Source organism: Scyliorhinus torazame, chromosome 3 (genome assembly GCF_047496885.1).
Source record: "Scyliorhinus torazame isolate Kashiwa2021f chromosome 3, sScyTor2.1, whole genome shotgun sequence".
NCBI classification, from domain to species: Eukaryota; Metazoa; Chordata; class Chondrichthyes; order Carcharhiniformes; family Scyliorhinidae; genus Scyliorhinus; species Scyliorhinus torazame.
In genome coordinates this window covers 110,621,782-110,643,568 of record NC_092709.1, presented here as the reverse complement: position 1 = coordinate 110,643,568, position 21,787 = coordinate 110,621,782, and the positions used below count along the sequence as shown (strand labels likewise).

Sequence of the window (21,787 nt, the reverse complement as noted above, 5' to 3'; positions counted from 1 at the left end):
GGGGGGTTCCGGTGTACTGTAAGTTGTTGGCTAAATAGGTGTGTGTCTTTGTCCTTTTAACAGTGATGTCCCGTCCCTGCAAGAGAAGGGTCCATCTAGCTGCTCTTATTTGACTAACTGTACCGTCCTTGAGTCGTCCGTCCAGTAAAAGTTGGGTGGGGGTGTGTTCGGTGAGAATTATGATGGGGTTCAGTCCGGTAATGTACGAAAAATACTGGACTGCCCAGAATACTGCGAGCAGGTGCCTCTCACAGACTGAAAATCCCTGCTCCACAGCATCTAAAAGTCTGGAGGCGTAAGCTACGGACCTTAACTGGTCGTGCCATTCCTGGAGGAGCACGGCCGAAAGGGTGCGGTCTGTGGTCGCTACCCCTGGCGTAAGGGGAAAGCAGGTCTGGAACTTGTAGTGCAGGGGCTGCTCTGAGTGCCTGTTTTAAAGAGTCCACAGCATCCGTATGCTGCGGAAGCCATTCCCAGGGGGCTCCTTTCTTTAGGAGGTCTGAGAGGGGCGCTGCCTTGCTGGTGAAACTGTCAATGTGGTTTCGGCAGTAGCCAACCAGTCCTAAAAACGACCGGAGGGCTGAAACATTCTGGGGAAGGGGCAATTTAGCAATCGAGTCAATCCTTTTATGCTCGTTCTCCCGTTTACCATGTGTGATAATTGTATAATATATCACCTTTTCTTCCAAAATCTGGGCCTTTTTGGGGTTGACTTTACAACCGATTGAGTGTAAGAGTTCCAGGAGTTCGGACAGAAGCTCAATGTGCTCTTCCTTGGTGTCTGTCTGCAGTAGTAGGTCGTCTACATACTGTACCAGACATTCGGGGCGAGAGAATTTCGCTAAACCATTTGCCAGCTGTCGGTGGAAAATAGAGGGGGAGTTGTGGAATCCTTGTGGCAGGCATGTCCACGTGTACTGCCGTGTTTTAAAGGTGAAGGCAAATTTGTACTGGCACGCCTTTGCCAATGGAATGGACCAGAATCCATTACTGACGTCCAAAACCGTGAAGTATCGTGAATTGAGTCCCTGCTTGAGCATGGTCTCGGGACTTGTTGCTACTGTGGGGGCTGCTGCGGGGGTGACTTTGTTGAGTTCCCGGTAATCGATGATCAGTCGCCATGATCCATCGGGCTTTTTCACTGGCCAAATCGGGGCATTATTAGTGGAGGCTACTGATCTAAGTACGCCCTGATCTAATAAGCTTTCTATTACCTTTGAGATTTCTCCCTCTGCCTCTTGGGTAAATCCATACTGTTTTGGGGGTCTAGGGTCAGGTCCTGTTACTTGTACGGAGCCAGTCATCCGTCCACAGTCGTGCTTGTGGGTCGCGAATGCTGCCCTGTTCTTTTGCAGAACTGCCCTAACCTGCTGCTTGTCCATACTAAGCGTGGTCGGGTTGAACCAAAATTCGCCTATGGCGCTAATTTTGTTCATGTACTCTCCTATGTTGAGCGTTGCGGGGGCTCTTGCGGATTTTGCCATCTTCCAGACACACTGGTTGACTGGATCAAATGAAAGATTGTGGGAATTCATGAAATCGATTCCCAGAATGTGTTCTGCTGTGTGGGGCAGGTCAACTAAAACTACGGGGTGCTTGGTGGTGATTGTACCGATTTGAATGGGTACAGGGGCTGTGATGTGTCCCTGCTGTGAGTGGCCTGTAAAGCCACTGAGGGAGATAGTGGCTGTAGTGGGCCACGTGTCTTTTTGAAACAGGGTGGAGGAATTTATGGTGGTGTGGGACCCTCCTGTGTCCCAGAGAAATTCGATGGGCTGTCCCCGAATTTTTGCTGCAACTACCGGTCGTCTGGACCGATCCCAAAGGATGTCGCAGACCCAACTGGGGGAGCCCGTACACCGTCAGTCCGTTCTGGTCAAGTCCGTCTGATCTGAACGGGCGCTAACGCTATGAATGGGCTCTGTCTTTTTCTTACTCAGAGTGCCCGTCTGCTGGGCTCTCTGTGGCTTTTTAGGGGCATTGCACTCTCTTGCGAAGTGTCCCAACTGTCCGCAGTTGTAACACTCCTGTGACTTGGGTGGGGGGCTGTTTTTTCCCTCATTCACCCATGCGGGGTTCTGGTGTGTTTTTACTGCCTGCATATCTGCGGCGGCCTGCTTTTCCTCAGTATTCTTAACTGCGGGTTTACTTTGAACAGACTGCTCCCAAGCGCGGGACAATCTTTTCACTACCCACTTCTCGTTATGGGCCTCCTCTGAGGCACCATAACTCATGCAGGCTTTCTGTCCTGTTTCTGTGGCATGGGAGATAAGGGTTCGGGTCCATTTGGCCATGTTGTCTGGGGACAAGTGGGCACGGTCTAAGTCTCCAAAGACTGCTGCAAAATGAATCCACAGGCGTCCAGCAAACGTTGTGGGGTGCTCGGATTTCTTTTGCCTACATTTGTTGAGGCCATCTACGGGGTCACCCCGGTTATACCCGATCGCATCCAGGATTGCGGTATGCATTTCTGCAAGGGTGCCTCCTCCTACGTTCTGTGGGTCGGGAAGGGCTGCTGCTACTGACAGGTCTAAACTTAAAACTGTGAGCTTTACCTGCTCTCTCTCATCCAGGCCGTACATGGTCGCCTGATGTTTAACTGTGGCAAAGAAATGGTGGGGGTCTGAGGTGGGGAGGAACGGTGTGATCTTATCGCACGCGTCCTGTAATTGGGTCACTGTTAAGGGGGTGGAATATAGAAATTCCGCGTCCGATGTGGCTGTGTGGTGGGTGGTTACTGGGTTCATTAGAGCGTGAACCATCTGCTCTGTGGGGGGTTGGGGCGCTTTTCTCTTTTGTGGCTTTCTCTGCGCACATGTTCCCTGAACATATCTCTGCGCTGTTTCATTCAACTCTTCCCAATCGGGGACTTCCGGTTGCGGCGATGCACTGCTAAGCCGCACGTTTCGGCAGCTCCCGTTCTAACGGACTTTTGGGCTCTTTTCGGGAGCCCCAACGGAAATTTTTTCAGACCAAACCCAGTGTGGGGTGACAAAGGAAGGTGCCCCCCCGGTGTGTATGGAAAAGACCAGTGGCAGTAGCCAGATTGCGAAGGATCCTTTGGAACAGCGGCAGAGAAGAGAAGGAAGAAGCAAGATGGCGGCGGATGGAGCCCAGACGACATGGGGCCCGGACCAGCAGGAATTCCTCCGACGGTGTGTGGAGGAACTAAAGAAGGAGGTGCTGGCACCAATGTTATTGGCAATCGATGGGCTGAAGGAAACACAAAAGGTCCAGGCGATAGAGCTCCGTGGAGTGAAGGCAAAGGCAGCCGAAAATGAGGATGAGATACAGGGCCTGGTGGTAAAAGCGGAGACGCATGAGGTGCTACATAAGAGGTGTATCGAAAGGCTTGAAGTCCTGGAGAACAGCTCGAAGAGGAAGAACGTCCGGATTCTAGGTCTCCCCGAAGGAACGGAGGGAGCTGACGTTGGGGCTTATGTGAGCACGATGCTCCACACGCTAATGGGAGCTGAGGCCCCATCGGGCCGCCTGGAGGTGGAAGGGGCTCACCGGGTCCTTGTGAGGAGACTAAAGGCGGGAGAACTACCAAGGGCGATAGTGGTGAGATTTCACCGCTTCACAGACAGAGAGGCTGTTTTGAGCTGGGCCAAGAAGTTACGGAGTAGCAGGTGGGAGAATGCGGTGATACGAGTGTATCAGGACTGGAGCGCGGAGGTGGCAAGAAGGAGGGCGAGCTTCAATCGGGCCAAGGCGGTGCTTCACAGGAAGAAAATAAAATTTGGGATGCTGCAGCCGGCGCGATTGTGGGTCACGCATCAAGGCAAGCACTACTACTTTGAAACGGCAGATGAGGCATGGACCTTCATCCAAGAAGAGAAACTGGACTAGAACTGAGAGACTGATGTTGGGGGGGAAACAACGAGGTTGTGGTACAGAAGTGTAAATTGGGAAATGGGAGGTTTATAATATTGAAACGATAGATGGGGAATTTCTCTCCTCTAGATGGGGGGACACGGAGAAATGTGGGCGCCGGTGGAAAAAGGGACTGAGAGGGGGGATGGGGAATGAGGGAGCTGCGCCATAGGGGGCAGGGCCGATAGGAAAGCGCAGGGTTTTCCCCGCGCTATGGAGATGATGGCGGGAAGATAGGCGCAGGAAGGGAGTTCCACACGCAGGGGGGTCAAAGAGAGAACGGGGGAAGCCGGGGTCAGTTAGAGTTAGCTGACTTTCGGAAGCATCATGGGGGGAGTAACAATGCTAGATGGGGATCTAGTGGGGGGGGGGGGGGGGGAGACTAACTGAGTTGCTGCTGCTGAGTGCAAGGGGGAGCTGGCAAGAGAAGAGGTGGTCGGGACGGGAAGGCGCCCCCGGGGGGATGGGTGGGTGCGCGGGACCCGGACGGTGGGCTGGCCCAGAATTGGGGATGGCTAGTCGGTGGGTGGGGGGGGGGATGGGTGGCCCCCCAATCCGGCTGATCACGTGGAATGTGAGAGGCCTGAATGGGCCGATTAAGAGGGCCCGGGTGTTCGCGCACTTAAAAAGACTGAAGGCGGACGTAGTCATGCTTCAGGAGACGCATCTGAAGGTGGCGGATCAGGTTAGGTTAAGGAAAGGATGGGTGGGACAGGTGTTCCACTCAGGGTTGGACGTGAAAAATAGGGGGGTGGCGATACTGGTGGGAAAACAGGTGTCGTTCGAGGCTAAGAATATAGTGGTGGATAACGGGGGTAGATATGTGATGGTGAGTGGTAGATTGCAGGGAAAGGAGGTCGTGCTGGTAAATGTATATGCCCTGAACTGGGATGATGCGGGATTTATGAAGCGGATGCTGGGACGTATCCCGGACCTGGAGGTGGGAAGCCTGGTAATGGGGGGAGACTTCAATACTGTGCTGGATCCAGGGCTAGACCGGTCTAGATCCAGGACCGGAAGAAGGCCGGCAACGGCCAAGGTGCTTAGGGGGTTTATGGAACAAATGGGGGGGGGGGGGAGTGGATCCGTGGAGATTTGCTAGGCCGTTGGCCAAAGAGTTCTCCTTTTTCTCCCATGTCCACAAGGTATACTTATGAATAGATTTCTTTATTCTGAGTAGGGCACTGATCTCGAAGGTGGCAGGAATGGAGTACTCAGCCAAAGCCGTTTCAGACCATGCCCCGTCCTGGGTGGACCTGGAATTAGGAGAGGAGAGGGAGCAGCGCCCACTCTGGCGACTGGATGTGGGACTATTGGCGGATGAGGGGGTCTGTGGAAGGGTGCGGGGATGTATTGAGAGATACCTGGAGGTCAATGACGATGGCGAGGTTCAGGTGGGGTTAGTATGGGAAGCGCTGAAGGCGGTGGTTAGGGGAGAGTTGATCTCCATTAGAGCCCACAAGGAGAAACAAGAGGGCAAAGAAAGGGAGAGATTAGTGGGGGAGATTTTGAGGGTGGATAAAAAATATGCGGAGGCTCTGGACGAAGGACTATATAGAGACAGGCGAAGACTTCAGACGGAGTTTGACCTGCTGACCACAGGAAAGTCAGAGGCACAGTGGAGGAAGGTACAGGGGATGAGATATGAGTATGGGGAAAAGGCAAGCCGGCTGCTGGCCCACCAACTTCACAAGAGGATAGCGGCGAGAGGGATTGGGGGAGTTAGGGATGAAACGGGAACTACAGAGCGGAGAGCAAGGAAGGTAAATGAGATGTTTAAGACCTTCTATGAGAGGCTATATACGTCCCAACCCCCGGAGGGAAAAGAGGGAATGCAACAGTTTCTGGACCAACTAAGGTTCCCGAGGGTGGAGGAGCAGGAGGTGGCAGGACTGGGGGCGCCAATTGAGGTGGATGAGGTGACTAAAGGACCGGGGAACATGCAAGCAGGGAAGGCCCCAGGACCAGACGGGTTCCCGGTGGAATTCTACAGGAAATATGTGGACCTGTTGGCCCCGCTGCTGGCGAGAACCTTTAACGAGGCCAGAGAAGGGGGGACTCTACCCCCGACAATGTCGGAGGCGACGATATCATTAATCCTGAAGCGGGATAAAGATCCGCTGCAATGCGGGTCATATAGGCCTATCTCACTCCTAAATGTAGACGCCAAGCTGCTGGCAAAAGTGCTGGCGACAAGGATAGAGGATTGTGTCCCGGGAATGGTGCATGAAGACCAGACAGGGTTTGTAAAGGGGTGACAACTGCATGTCAACGTTCGACGGCTGCTTGGGGTGATAATGATGCCCCCAGCGGAGGGGGAGGTAGAGATAGTGGTGCCGATGGATGCGGAGAAGGCATTCGATAGGGTAGAGTGGGAGTATTTATGGGAGGTGTTGAGGAGGTTTGGGTTCGGGGAGGGGTTTGTCAGATGGGTCAGACTCCTGTATGGGGCCCCAGTGGCAAGTGTAGTCACAAACCGGCAAAGATCGGAGTATTTTTGGCTACACGGGAACAAGGCAGGAGTGTCCCCTGTCCCCATTACTGTTCGCGTTGGCAATTGAACCACTGGCCATAGCATTGAGAGACTCTAAGAAATGGAGGGAGGTGGTTAGAGGGGGAGAGGAACATCGAGTGTCATTCTACGCAGATGACCTACTGCTATATGTTGCAGACCCTGTAGAGGGTTTGACAGAGGTTATTCAGATATTGAGGGAGTTTGGAGATTTTTCGGGATACAGGCTAAATATGGGGAAGAGCGAGCTTTTTGTAATACACCCCGGGGACCAGGGAAGAGGAATAGACGCCCTGCCGTTAAGGAGAGTGGAAAGGAGCTTCCGATATTTGGGGATCCAGGTAGCTAGGAGCTGGGGAACTCTACACAGACTTAATCTGACGGCTGGTGGAGCAGATGGAGGAGGATTTCAAGAGGTGGGATATGCTGAGGGTCTCATTGGCGGGCAGAGTGCAGGCGGTAAAAATGATGGTCCTCCCGAGGTTTCTGTTCATGTTTCAATGTCTCCCCATTCTGATCACAAAGGCCTTTTTCAAGAAAATAGACAGGAGCATTATGAGTTTTGTGTGGGCAAGGAAGACCCCGAGGGTAAGGAGGGGGTTCCTGCAGCGTACCAGGGACAGAGGGGGACTGGCGTTGCCGAGCCTGGACGACTACTACTGGGCCGCCAATGTGGCGATGGTTTGTAAGTGGATGAGGGAGGGAGAGAGGGCAGTGTGGAAGAGGCTGGAGATGGCGTCCTGTAAAGAAACGAGCCTAAAGGCGCTGGTGACGGCGCCGCTGCCGCTCTCCCCGAAAAGGTATACCACAAACCCAGTGGTTGTGGCAACCTTAAGGATCTGGGGGCAGTGGAGGCGACACAGTGGGGTGACGGGTGCCTCGGTGTGGTCCCCGATCAGGAATAACCACAGGTTTGTCCCAGGAAGGATGGACTGTTCCATCCAGAGTTCCAGAGCTGGCAACGAGCAGGAATTAGGAAACTGAGAGATTTGTTTATAGACGGGACGTTTGCGAGCCTGGGAGCGCTGGAGGAAAAGTATGAGTTGCCCCCGGGGAATATCTTTAGATATATGCAAGTGAGGGCATTTACGAGGCAACAGGTGAGGGAATTTCCGCTGCTCCCGACACAGGGGATACAGGATAGAGTGATTTCGGGGGTATGGGTCGGGGAGGGCAAAGTGTCCGAAATATATCAGGAGATGAGGGGGAGGCGCTGGTAGAGGAGCTGAAGGGAAAATGGGAAGAAGAACTGGGGGAGGAGATTGAGGAGGGGCTGTGGGCTGATGCCCTAAGTAGGGTAAAATTCCTCGTCCTCGTGTGCCAGGCTTAGCCTGATACAATTTAAGGTTCTACACAGAGCACATATGACGAGAGCAAAACTGAGCAGGTTCTTCGGAGTGGAGAATAGGTGCGGGAGGTGCTTGGGAAGCCCGGCGAACCACACACACCTATTTTGGTCGTGCCCGGCACTGGATGAGTACTGGAGGGGAGTGGCAAAGGTGATCTCAAAGGTGGTGAAGGTCCGGGTCAAGCCAGGCTGGGGGTTAGCTATATTTGGGGTAGCGGAAGAGCCGGGAGTGCAGGAGGCGAAAGAGGCCGATATTCTGGCCTTTGCGTCCCTGATAGCCCTGCGAAGGATCCTACTTGTGTGGAAGGAAGCGAAACCCCCCGGCGTGGAGGCCTGGATAAACGACATGGCAGAGTTCATAAAACTGGAACTAAAGAAATTTCGCTGAGAGGATCGGCTCAGGGGTTCTCCAGGCGGTGGCAACCGTTCCTTGACTATCTCGCGGAACGTTAAGGGAAAATAGATCGTCAGCAGCAGCAGCCGGGGGGGTAGGGGGGAGGGAAAGTGGGGGGAGCACTATTTTTTGTTACTCTGTTAGTTCACTATATTATTTAAATAATGTTATTTATCAGTTACTGTACTATTTTTATGTTGATTTGTAAAATGGAAAAATTCTGTTTGAAAACTTTAATAAAATATATATATTTTTTAAAAAACTCTTCCCAATCAGGGCCGTCTTCCTGATCTAATCTTTCTCCAAAGGTTTCCTGAAAACCTTTTTGAACAGAAAGCAGTGATTGCAGCTCTGCAATCTGCTTCCGGCACTTTGCGTGGTCTAATGTGCTTTGCCTTTGTTCTGTGGTGGCATCAAGGAGTGCTCTTAATGCTGCCTTGAGGTCACTACACTGTTTTTGTAATGCCTCTACCTGTTTTTCCATTTCTTCTCGTACCAGGACTGCACGTTACATGTCCTGATAGGCCTTTTCGTATTGAGACTGGAAGCTGCTTAAGTGCGCCAGACAAGACTGGTGAGCCCTTTTGGCGTCATCCACCTCTCCATCTTTTGCAGCCAATTTCCTTCTCAGGTCTAAATTCTCCTTTTCTACCTCGTTTATATCGACCTTACTCATCCGATGTATGCCCTCTACTTCTTTCCGGAGCATCCTAATGACCTCCTCTGTGCCTCGCAATTGTGCCAAGCAGGACACAATTGCCATCGGCTTGCGAGCTTTCCCTAAGCTCTTTTTGTGGATCTCGCTCAGGTTCTCCCACCAAGTATGTCCTATACTCTCGGGACCTGATTCCTCGTTGTCACAGAAATCATTCCAAAGGGGCCATCCTTTCCCTTTGAGATATTTCATGATCTCTTCCTCCCAAATGGGACATTGTCACTGCGACCGCAAATTCCTCAGAGTTCATGAGGCGCTGCATTGCCTGCATTGCCATCTTTCCTATCCGAATGCTTCTTTTAAATTTGGAACAGGGGAGCTAAGGCGGTGCTGTAAATACGGGTACGGCTTTCGCTACTTTCCGAAATACAAACTTCCGACAGTTTTGACGCAACAAACGCATTTCCGAATTATGAGTATTGATCAGAAATGCTTGAACACTTGTGGTTTTCTGTTTCCAATTGGATCTCTAAATCAAATTCTTGGGTTCTCCCGGAGTGGTTTTCCACTTCTAGATCGGGCCCCGTCAGGATGTCGCCAAATAATGTTGCTAACTTTTGCCTTAGTTTAATTGCTCTGTTTTATCACCTTTGCTCTTGAGTCGCCAGGTATCTTTCTGATACCGCCACGTGGTTGAAGTCCGAGTAATGATCAATAATCCAATACACCGCTTAGTAAGATTTAAATCAAAGCACATTTATTATACACAGCAATCACTACTCATATATAAATTCTACGTCTAAGCTACTTCTACAGCTAACAGGCCAATATTTAACTTGGAACTGGCCCACCAGGTCAGGGAAACGAATGGCCTTTCGTTCGGGTTCTGAGCCTGCGAGATTCGAAGTTGGTACAGATTGGTAGCTCGGAGCACCTATCTCGTAGCGAGCGTTGAAGTAAGACTTACTAGATATCAGCGATGGCTGGACTGGTCACTGTCAAGGGTTGGTTTGCGTTTCTGAGTGACCCGGTCAAGCAGAGGGGCTGATTTGAACTTGGGCTTGATTCTTATAGTCCCCAGAGGCTTCCCGCCTTTCGGGGCGGACCCTGTACCTGGTTCCAAGTGATTAGACTTTGTCCCAATCACTTGGTTCGATTTTCTCCAATGCTGGAGCGGTTCCCTGATCGATGGACGGTCCTGAGGTGGTCGTTCACCTCCCATTGTGTCGGCTTCTGCTGGCGCCAAAGAGTCTGGTTTGGCTTTATGTTTCTAAATGTTGCTCATTGTTCCCGGGGATTGCTCATTAATATGCGGATGGCTGGTGTTTTGTTATGTTGATGGTTGCCAGTATCGATCTTGTCTGGCCTTTCCAGAGGTAAATACACACTCAACCTGCAGCTGCTCGTTTGTGTCCTGTTGGCTGACTTTCCCATCAGCCTTTGCCGTTCGCCATTTTAAATCGGGAGTTAGCCATTCTAAATCGGGAGTTAGCCATTTTAACTGGCTGCACAGGTAAGTTGGCAAGGATTAGGAAGACGGTACTTCAGAAAGGGCGGCAGGTGGGGGATGGTTGGGCCTTCTGAACTTGTACTATTACTGGGTGGCAAATGTGGAGAAGGTGTGGGTTAGAGAAGGGAGACGGAGGCTTTGTGACTGAGGATGGAGCCAGGTTCTTGTATGGGGTCGGGGTTGCGGGCGTTTATCCCAGATAGATATTTAGGGAGTCCTGTGATGGTGGTCATGCTGAGCCTGGGAAGATGGATGTGAGGTTTCGGAGATGGGAGGAAAGGGTTGATGGAGAAGAAGGACTTGATTTTGGAAGGGTGCTTCGCAAGTTTGGGGGAGTTGGGGGCGAAGTTTGGGTTCCCGTGCAGGGAGAGTTTTAGGTACGTGCAGGGACAGGATTTTGAGAAAAGGTCTTTCCGTTCATTTTGGTAGCACCTTCCTTCTCATTGCTAGAGGAAGCACTGTCGGTGATGGGGTTGGAGGGTGGGGTCGACTGGGTGAATTGTGGGAGGATTTTGGAGGAAGATAAGGTCTCTCTGGAAGGCGTTGAGGTCAAGTGGGAGGAGAAGCTACGAATGGCACTAGAGGAGGATTGTGGTGTGAGATGCTGCGGAGGGTGAATGCCTCAACCTCGTGTGGGAGGCTGGGATTGATCCAGTTAAAGGTACACAGGGCGCACCTGACAAAGTCGAGGATGAGCCGATTGTTTGAGGGGGTAGAGAATCCTTGTGAGCAGTGTGGGAGGAGCCCAGTTAATCATGTACGTATGTTTTGGTCCTGCCCGAAGTTGGAGAAATGTTGGAGGTCGTGTTTCCGCACGGTGGCGATCTTGCACGTGGACTTGGAACCTAGTTCCCTGGTGTCCATATTCGGGGTGTCAGACCTGCTGGAGTTACAGGTGGGTGCAGGGGGCAGATGTTTTGGCGTTCGCTGCTCTGAAAGCTCACGTCTGGATTTGTTGGGGTGGAGGTCCGCCTCGGTGTGGCTGACGGATCTAATGGACTTCCTGCATTGAGAGAAGGTGAAATTTGTCCTGAGAGGGGTGAATGAGGTGATCCACAAGAGGTGGAATTCTGAATTTCGGAGAACTAGTTACCATCGACTGTTGGGGGGGGGGGGGGGGGGGGGGGGGGCGGGGTGGTATTTTGTGTTGGGTTTATTTTTGTGATGTAATGTTTTCAAATGTTATATATTTGAATAAAAATACTTTAAGGAGCCGACTTGTGCTTGGGAGCTTCAGGGTTTGCTATGTAACTTGTGCTTGGGAGCTTCAGGGCTTGCTGTGTAACGGAGGGAACATTTAAAAAAATTCATTTCTGGGAAGTGGGTGCCCATGTCTGGGCCAGCATTTATTGCCCATCCCTCAGGGCATTTTAGAGTCAACTACATTGCTGTGGATCTGGAGTCAAATGTAGGCCAGACCAGGTAAGGACGACAGATTTCCTTCCCTAAAGGACATTAGTGAACCAGATGGATTATTACAACAATCAACAGTGGTTCATGGTCACCTTTTAGACTTAATTCCATTCTTCAATTACCTTGACACACCCTGCCCTTGCCACAGCACCATTCTGTGCAGGAGATACCACCTCCTACCTTCCCACTGTCCACGTCTCCCAACACATCTTTCAGGTGAAACAGTGATTGATTTGTTTACTGCTGCTAGATTGATTTGCTGCTCATGACACAGTGTAGTCTCTTGTACATTGGGGAGACCAAACACAGATCAATTGATTGGTGAAGCACACTGATTCAATCTGCAAGCGTGACCCTGAGCCTCTGGTCACATATCATTTTAATTCTTTGCCCAACTCTGACCTGTCTGCCCTTGACTTATACTGTTGCAGTCAAACTCAATGGAAATTTGAGGAAGAGAACCTCATCCCTAATTGCCCTTGAAGATGAGCTTGCCAGGACAGTCATGAATGTACCACATAATCTGAGTCTGGAGTCATATACAGATGAGGATAGCAACTTTCCTTCCCGAAATTTTTTTTTCCAGGTGGGGCTTACAACAATTAATAATAGTTTCATGGTCACTTTTACTTTCAATTTCAGATTTATTAATTCATTGAATTTAGATTCACTGCTAGGGAGGCCTGTGACTCGGGTGCCTCAGGGGTAAGTGCAGGGCCCATTGCTGTTTATTATCTATATCAACGATTTGGATGAGAATGTACAAGGCATGATCAGTAAGTTTGCAGATGACACTAAAATGGGTGGTATTGTAGACCGTGAGGAAGGTTATCAAAAATTACTTTAAATCCATTTTTTAAAAAATAATTTAGAGTAACCAATTCTTTTTTTCCCCAATTAAGGGGCAATTTAGAGTGGCCAATCAACCTTCCCTGCACATCTTTGGATTGTGGGGGCGAGACCCACGCAGACACGGGGAGAATGTGCAACCTCCACATGGACAGTGATCCAGGGCCGGGATCGAACCCAAGTCCTCGGCATCGTGAGGCAGCAGAGGAAAAATTACTTTAAATCCATGCCCTCACATTCTCGAAAATGTATGAGTGGGAACAGTTACTCTCATCTGTCCAGTCCGCTCATGATTCTGAATACATCTATAAAAATGTCCTCTCTGCCTTCTCTTCACCATGGAAAACAGTCCCGTCTTCTCCAATCTGTCTTCATAACTGAAGTTACTTATCTTTGAAACCGTTTTCGTGAATCTTTTTCGCACTCTCTCCAATGCCTTCACATCTTTCCTAAAGTGCAATGCCCAGAACTGGAAGTAAAAGCTCCAGCTATGAGACTCTAGTGTCTCATTCAAGTTCAACATACCTCCTTGCACTTTTACTCGGGGCCCCTATTAATAAAGCCCGAGATGCTGTTTGTTTCATTAACTGTTTTCTCAATCTTTTCTGCCACCTTCAATTACTTATGCACATATACATCCAGATCCCTCAGTTTGCAGGACAAGTCCTGACTTGCCCGTCTCTGACCAGCGTATTCGAACTTGGCCTGTCTAAATTCCCATCAGACCTAGCTGTGGGCTGTTGGCTGTGGTTTAATTTAAAGTGTCCAATTCTGTGTCGGGCCTACAATCCAGGCCGTTGACTATCTGGCCACAAAGGTCTTGGTCAGTGGTGGGCAATCTGCGGCCCATCTGAGTTTTGAGTGCAGCCCATTGACCATTGCCACATTCCACTGATTTCCATCCATATAGCTTTTTTCCCACCGGATGACAAGTGATACGCACATAAAGCACAGGCACATGAAGTGAGGTGCGTGCTGATTGCACACAACATTGACAGAGAGAGCCGTGTTTCGTGTCTAAAGTGTAAATATGGATTTTGTTTTTTACCGTTTTAAGTCGATGATAGTTCTAATAATATATGTGGATAAGCATTTTCTCTTTTTTTTTAAATTTATCGTACTCAATTATTTTCTTTTCCAATTAAGGGGCAATTTATTGTGGCCAATTCACCTACCTTTCACATCTTTGGGTTGTGGGAGGGCAGCATGTGGCGCAGTGGTTAGCACTGGGACTGCGGCACTGAGGCCCCGGGCTCGAATCTCGGCCCTGGGTCACTGTCCGTGTGGAGTTTGCACATTCTTCCCATGTCTGCGTGGGTTTCACCCCCACAACCCAAAGATGTACTTACTGATTAGGTGGATTGGCCACATTAAATTGCCCCTTAATTGGAAACAAAAAATAATTGCCTACTCTAAATTTAAAAAAAAAATTCTTTGGGTTGTGGGGTGAAACTCATGCAGACAATGACCCGGGCTGGGATGGAACCTGGGTCCTCAGTGCCGTAGGCAGCAGTGCTAACCACTGCATCACCGTGCCGCCCTAAGTTAATTATTTTCTATAACTTATTATGAAATATTTGGAGTGTAGTAAATATATTTAATCTTATTCATGGGTTAGTGAAGAAGCTGATTTCAATCTTGCAGCCCGCTGAGATGAAAGAGGGCCACTCATGCAGCCCACTCACTAGCCTAGGTTGCCCATAACTGATGGGCTGCAAGGTAGCATAGTGGTTAGCACTATGGCTTCACAGCGCCAGGATCCCAGGTTCGATTCCCCACTGGGTCACTCTCTGTGCGGAGTCTGCACGTTCTCCCCATGTCTGCATGGGTTTCCTCCGGGTGCTCCGGTTTCCTCCCACAGTCTAAAGACGTGCAGGTTAGGTGGATTGGCCATGATAAATTGCCCTTACTGTCCAAAAAGGTAAGGAGGGGTTATTGGGTTAGGAGGAGAGGGTGGAAGTGAGAGCTTAAGTGGGTCAGTGCAGACTTGATGGGCGAAAGGGCCTCCTTTTGCACTGTATGTTCTATGAACAAGGTCATTAATATACATCAGGAAGAGCATGGTTCCAACCTTGACCCCAGAGGAACTCCATTGCAAACCATGGCTGTGTGGGTGGGTTAGGCGCCATGTTTTCTGGCATGACCGGAGCAGCATGGCATGTGCGTCCCCGGGACACGGTGATTCTCCGGTCGTTTTCCGTGCAGTCCGCAGGTGCTTCACACGGCACCCGTGCTAGCCCCTCATTGGTACAGGAATTAGTGAGGGATTCGCGACAATTTTCCCGTCATGAACTACCCGCGGATTCTCCGTTGGTGCTTGCACTTAGCCGCAGGAACAGAGAATTCCACGCATTGTGTTTGGCTTAGTGAGATGATGCAGTTAATGGGAGGAATCTGGGGCCGAAGCAGTCGGGTATTGAGTTCAGTTAAAGATCTGTCTGTGAACAGACCAGCAGCTTCTCTCAAAACAGTGAGTTAAAAATTTGCCTGTGAATAGGACAGGACCTTTTTGCCAAAGGCTTGCAGGTTAAACAGTAGTCTGACACAGACAAGCATCTACAGGCTGTTTGCTGACCAGATTTTCCTCTCTTGCCAATCTGCAAGAACTCCGATCACGTGTTCAACAGGCAACCCTGTGTTTGCTAACTATACTTACAAGTGGATTTTGACCTGAGATGGGTTATGCTTGAGTAGAGATAAAAAGCAGTTATCATAGAATTATCATAGAATTTACAGTGCAGAAGGAGGCCATTCAGCCCATCGAGTCTGCACCGGCTCTTGGAAAGAGCACCCTACCCAAGGTCAACACCTCCACCCTATCCCCATAACCCAGTAACCCCACCCAACACTAACGGCAATTTTGGACACTAAGGGCAATTTATCATGGCCAATCCACCTAACCTGCACATCTTTGGACTGTGGGAGGAAACCGGAGCACCCGGAGGAAACCCACGCACACACGGGGAGGATGTGTAGACTCCGCACAGACAGTGACCCAAGCCGGAATCGAACCTGGGACCCTGGAGCTGTGAAGCAATTGTGCTATCCACAATGCTACCGTGCTGCCCTTATGAGCAGTTTCATTGTGAAGCATTATTTAACTGGATAGTTGTAAGCTATTTCTTTATGATGTTACGGTTAATTTAATCCTGTGTTGGTAATAAAGTTTGTTTTAATATACCATGTTCCTATTTGTGCATGGAGTCACTCAAGGAGCAAAGTATCCTTTCCCCACAGTTATAAAAAAAAATTTTTATTGGGTTTTCTGCCCAGTACACTGAAATGACTTCAGATGTTTGGGTTTTCTATCAGGAAAGATAAATGTGATTTCTTTCAGACATCCATACAATATCTAGTTGTAAATAACAGTAAGGGTCTATATAAAGCACCTAAAAGATGGAAGCCATTTTGGATGCTCCACGATCAATGAATGTCACTCAACTTATATCATTGGTAGGTTTAATCAACTACTATGGAAAATTCATTCAGAATCGGGCAACCCTATTGAAACCCTTACATTCTTTGCTGTGTGCCAACAGGCATGGAAATGAACACCAGAATGTGAAAAAGCATATCAATCTGCAAAAGAAGCACTTAAAAAGTCAGAAGTGTTGGTAGATGGGCGACATGGTAGCACAGTGGTTAGCACTGTTGCTTCACAGTACCAGGGTGCCAGGTTCGATTCCCGGCTTGGGTCACTGTCTGTGCGGAGTCTGCACGTTTTCCCTGTGTCTGTGTGGGTTTCCTCCAACAATACCCGAAAAAACATGCTGTTTGGTGAATTGAACATTCTGAATTCTCCCTCTGTATACCCAAACAGGTGCCGGAATGTGGCGACTAGGGGATTTCCACAGTAACTTCATTGCAGTGTTAATGTAAGTCTACTTGTGACCATAAAGATTATTAATTAAAACATTTTAACCCTAAGTTACCATTACAACTTGCCTGTGATGCTTTGCCATAGCGTTGAAACGGTGGTGTCACACATACTACCTCCAGGGGAAGGAAGGCTTTTGCATCTCGTACATTGACAAGTGCTGTATCTAACTACACTCACTTGGAGAAGGAGGCACTGAGTATCATATTTGGTGCACGGAAGTTTCACTTATACCTGGATGGTCGTCACTTCACTGTTGGACCACAGGCCCGTAACAGCTATTTTTGGGCCACACAAAGATATACCTTAATTGGCTGCAAGTAGACTCCTACGATGATTATTAATCCTATTGGAAAATCCCAAGAGATCAAATGCCATCAATCCAAACATTATGCCAATGCGGATGCATTATCATGCTTTACCAGCTGGTCAAATACCACCTAGTGATGTTAATATTTTTACTGTTGACAGATTGAGAATGTTCCAGTGACTGCAGCTCAAGCCCAAAGACATACCAGAAATAATCCTGTGATGGCAGAGGTACTGGAAATGGTATAAATGGGGAGGATAGCAGAAAAACACCCTGCATTAAAATTATACACTTCCAGGAGACTCAAATTAGCAGCTCAGGGTGGATGTCTGTTGTGGGGTGCGTTAGTAATTATTCCACCAAATTAACAACAAAAAGTTTTGGAGTAGTTACACGAAGGCAAATGGAATGTTAGCATTCATTTTGAGAGGGCTAGAATATAAGAGCAGGGATACACTGCTGAGGCTGTATTAGGCTCTGGTCAGACCCCATTTGGAACATTGTGAGCAGTTTTGGGCTCCGTATCTAAGGAAGGATGCGACAACCTTGGATGGGATCCAAAGGAGGTTCAGAAGAATGATCCCTAGAATGAAGGGCTTCTCATATGAGGAAAGGTTGAGGACTTTGGGTCTGTACTCTATGGAGTTTAGAAAGATGAAGGGGGATCTCATTGAAACTTACAGAATACTGAGAGGCCTAGGCAGAGTGGATGCGGAGAAGATGTTTCCACTAGTAGGAAATACTAGAACCCAAAGGCACAACCTCAGACCGAAAGGACAATCCTTCAAAACTGAGATGAGGAGGAATTTCTTCAGCCAGAGGATCGTGAATCTGTGTACTTCCTCAGGAAACTAAGGAAATTCGGCATGTCCACATTGACTCTTAACAACTTTTACAGATGCACCATAGAAAGCATCCTATCAGGCTGCATCACAGCCTGGTATGGCAACTGCTCGGCCCAGGACCGCAAGAAACTTCAGAGAGTCGTGAACACCGCCCAGTTCATCACACGAACCTGCCTCCCATCCACTGACTCCATCTACACCACCCGCTGCCTGGGGAAAGCGGGCAGTATAATCAAAGATCCCTCCCACCTGGCTTACTCACTCTTCCAACTTCTTCCATCGGGCAGGAGATACAGAAGTCTGAGAACACGCACGAACAGACTCAAAAACAGCTTCCCCACTGTCACCAGACTCCTAAACGACCCTCTTATGGACTGACTTCATTAACACTACACCCTGTATGCTTCATCCGATGCCAGTGCTTATGTAGTTACATTGTGTATGTTGTGTTTCCCTATTATGTATTTTTTAATTCCCTTTTCTTCTCATGTACTTAATGATCTGTTGAGCTGTTCGCAGAAAAATACTTTTCACTGTACCTCGGTACACGTGACAATAAACAAATCCAATCCAATCATTGCGCAGAAGGCTGTAGAGACCAAGTCACTGAGTGTCTTTAGGACATAGATAGATTGGTTCTTGATTAATAAGGGAAGCGGGGGTTATGGGGAAATGGCAGGAGAAAGGGGATGAGAAACATTTCAGCCATGATCGAATGGGGGAGCAGATGCGATGGGCTGAATGGCCTAATTCTGCTCCTATGTCTTATGGGCACCCAGGCATAGTGAGAATGAAGGAACTAGCACAAAATAACTTTGGTGGCCAGGAATTGATGCCCAGATAGAAGAAAAAGCAGTACTGTGCCAGTCATGCGCACAGGTAAGGAACACACTGCCATTGTCCCTATTGCATCCATGAGAGCAGAGGGGAAATTTCAATGAAACATACATGCTGCAACACGGAACCCCAGCTAATGGGAGGGCTCCATACGTGGAAGTGACTGTTGTGGGAACACCAATCAGAGCCTTGGTAGCTATAGGTTTGCTGAAACATGAACCCCCTGAATTGGTGTGAAGTTTCTGAACTTGCATTGAGTAAAGGTGCAAAGCAGCTGCCAGGTTTCTGGCATTCGGTCTGGTGGGCAGCCTGAGGCAAAAGTTAGATCGCCAACCTAACATTGGAGTGCGAGCCTGCAAAGCCTTCAGTGAGGCTCCGAGGAAAGCAGAGGGTGATTCTTGACCTCCAGACCAGGGGTGAGGGCGGGAGGGCAGGCAGGCAGGCCACCAACTAAAAAGAGCACCAGGCCAGATAGCTAGCAGCAACAGCCAGCCAGGAGTACATGTGGTCGTCGAGGGTCGAAGCTTGAACCCTGGCCACCCAAACAAGAGATGAGCAGAGCAGTAGTTGGGAGGTGGGGAGAAGGTCAGGCAAGCGCTGGCGTCGTGTCTCGGGGAATCTAGCAGCAGCCTGTGGGAACGGGGCAACGTGACCAGAGGCCAACCAGACAGCTGGGCTGAGAGTGAGAGGGCTGGGGTGTGCAGCAACCAGACTGGGTGGTGAAGGCAAGAGAGAGAGCAGAGGCCAAGCCAGATAGCCAGCAGCAGCAGGCATCCAGGAGCACACGCGTTCGTCAAGGGTCGAGGTCCAAACACCCAAGCGAGAGATGAGCAGAGCAGCAGTCGGGAGGTGGGAGGAAGGCCAGGTAAGCTTTAGAGTCATGTCTTAGGGAATTGGGAGCAGGAGTGTCGCAAATTGACCAGAGGCCAGCCAGGCAGGGCTGAGAGTGGGAGGACTCTGCAGCAACCAACATCTTCTTTATTCTTGCTGTTTTTGCATGTGAATTTACTGCCTGTTTCGGTGTCACTCATTTCCCTCTCTGATGTCTTTGATGATACCCAGCTTGTCTGACTGACCATCCATCGGCATCACAGCTTTCCTGATAATTATTGGCAGCAGCAAGTTACTCTGGTCGGAGTTTAGCAATGAACTTCGACTCATCCTCACACCAATTCTTTTCACAATTTCTGAACACTACCCTTCTACCATCTCATAAGCTTTGTTTAATTCGTCAGTGCTCATGAGCAGCTCTGACATTGGCTGTTTTTGCTTAAGGAGGCTTCACTCGACAGAAGATTTTGAAGACTTATTTGTGAATCGTTGAAATCAAGACAGCTCAGCCCCAGTCAACATGAAGAGACACTATGAATCTGGAAGTCAAAAATGCAGCAAGTTGAAGGTGATGTAAGAGGACAAAGCTGGGCAGTCTGTTTGGCACTTTACTTTAAAGGGTTTGAAGTATTGAGCAATGTCCAAACTGCACATTCATCCCCAACAACAATATCCACCAAAAGGTTTGGTGACTTGTCTGATGACTTTGACCTGCCGATTTGTTGCCTCTCCTATTCATTAATTTCACCGATAATGATGAGCTCTGTGCTTTTGAGATCATCAGTGGATTTATACAGACCTGTACATGATGATTTTCAGGCAACCTTTCCAAATGTGAAAACCATTCTGAAGATTTTTTAAAAACAATTTCTGTCACAAATGCTTCAAGTGTCACAGCGCTGTGGGCCCAGGTTCAATCCCGGCCCGAGTCACTATCCATGTGGAGTTGGCACATTCTCCCGTTTCTGCGTGGGTCTCACCCCCACAACCCAACGATGTGTGGGTAGGTAGATTGGCCACACTAATTTGCCCCTTAAATTAAAAAAAATGCTTCCAGTGAATGTTATCTCTGGATTGAAGAGTGAAACAACAAAATTAAGTAAGCAAATCTCCACCATGTTCTCCAGTCTAAATTCTGTACTTTAGGAGACAACATGTACTGATCTGATATAATGGCTGGTGGTCACATGAAATTTCTGTGAAAAGCCTCTAGTCGCTACATTCCGGCGCCTGTTTGAGTAGACCGAGGGAGAATTCAGAATGTCCAATTCACCTAACAAGCATGTCTTTCTGGACTTTGGGAGGTTCGATTCTCGGCTTGGGTCACTGTCTGTGCGGAGTCTGCACATTCTCCCCGTGTCTGTGTCGGTTTCCTCCCACAAGTCTCGAAAGATATGTTGTTAGATAATTTGGACATTCTGAATTCTCCCTCAGTGTACCCGAACAGGTGCCGGAGTGTGGTGACTGGGGGATTTTCACAGTAACTTCATTGCAGTGTTAATGTAAGCCTGTTTGTGGCACTAATAAAGATTATTATTAAAATTTAAAGTGTGGACAAAAGCCTGTCTAATACCTCCTGATCACTTTTAAATCCTTGTGCATTGGTTGTTTCTTTCACTGTGGCCTTTGTTGTATCTTCTTCTTTGGTGTAAAGTCAGATGCAAAACCTTAATTTAGTAACTCAACTATACCCCTGCTTTGATGCGTAAATTCCCTTTTTGGTACCTAACCAGCCCTACTCTTTACCATCCTTCTATTTATATGACAATAGAAAACTTTGGGATTCCCTTTTATAGCTTCTGGTCTCATTTCATACTCTTGCTTTGCTTCTTTTCTGCTTTTTAACTTCACCTCTGAACCTTCCATATTCAGTCTGGTTCTCCATTGTATTATCCATCTGACATAAGCACACTTTTTCTTACTTTCTCTCATTACCTTGCAGGACTCACCCGATGAAAGAGCTGTCTCTGAAAGCTAGTGATTCCAAAAAAACCTATTGGACTTTAACCTGGTGTTGTAAGAATTACATTTAATAATGAGGAGAAAATTGTGCGAGGTCTTTGTAGTTGAAGTGATCAGAGAATATACGGCTTTGTAAATGAACAAAACTGTTTATTAATTAACTAAAACACTGAAGGGTTTCTATGATGTATGATTAGTTGAATATTACAGCTAAATACAAACAATTATGGTTAACTCTTATTATTGATATGTGACTGTACTCTGCTTGCTGTTCAGTTTCTGTGTCTGTGCTGTCTCGGAGATTACCCATCTCCAAGCGGCCTGTGTTCCAGTGACCTACACCAGTCATCATGCCACCTGTGGTTGGATGCTAGAATCTCAGTCTGTGCATATGGCATCTATCTTTACTTACAGTTCGGTTATTAAATTATACACATGATATTCTACATATCATTACAGTGATTATTTTCGTTTGGGGTTGGTGGCGGAAAGGGATTGACATAGCTTCAGATCACTTGTGGGGGAGGGGTCCAAAACCAAAGCCTCCAGGTCTTGGCACACACATTGG

At 48.6% G+C, this 21,787-nt stretch overlaps 1 long non-coding RNA gene across 2 annotated transcripts in view; it reads left to right on the top strand.

The window, feature by feature from the left end:
- LOC140408644 (uncharacterized) overlaps positions 1-21,787 on the top strand; it is a 36,718-nt gene that overhangs the window by 7,843 nt on the left and 7,088 nt on the right. The window contains exons 2-3 of one of the 2 annotated variants that reach the window (XR_011940161.1): positions 16,378-16,432; positions 16,906-16,974. The exons of the other annotated variant lie outside the window; for it this stretch is intronic. This is a non-coding gene — a long non-coding RNA (uncharacterized lncRNA). The remainder of the gene's footprint in view (positions 1-16,377; positions 16,433-16,905; positions 16,975-21,787) is intronic. 2 annotated transcript variants of the gene reach the window in all.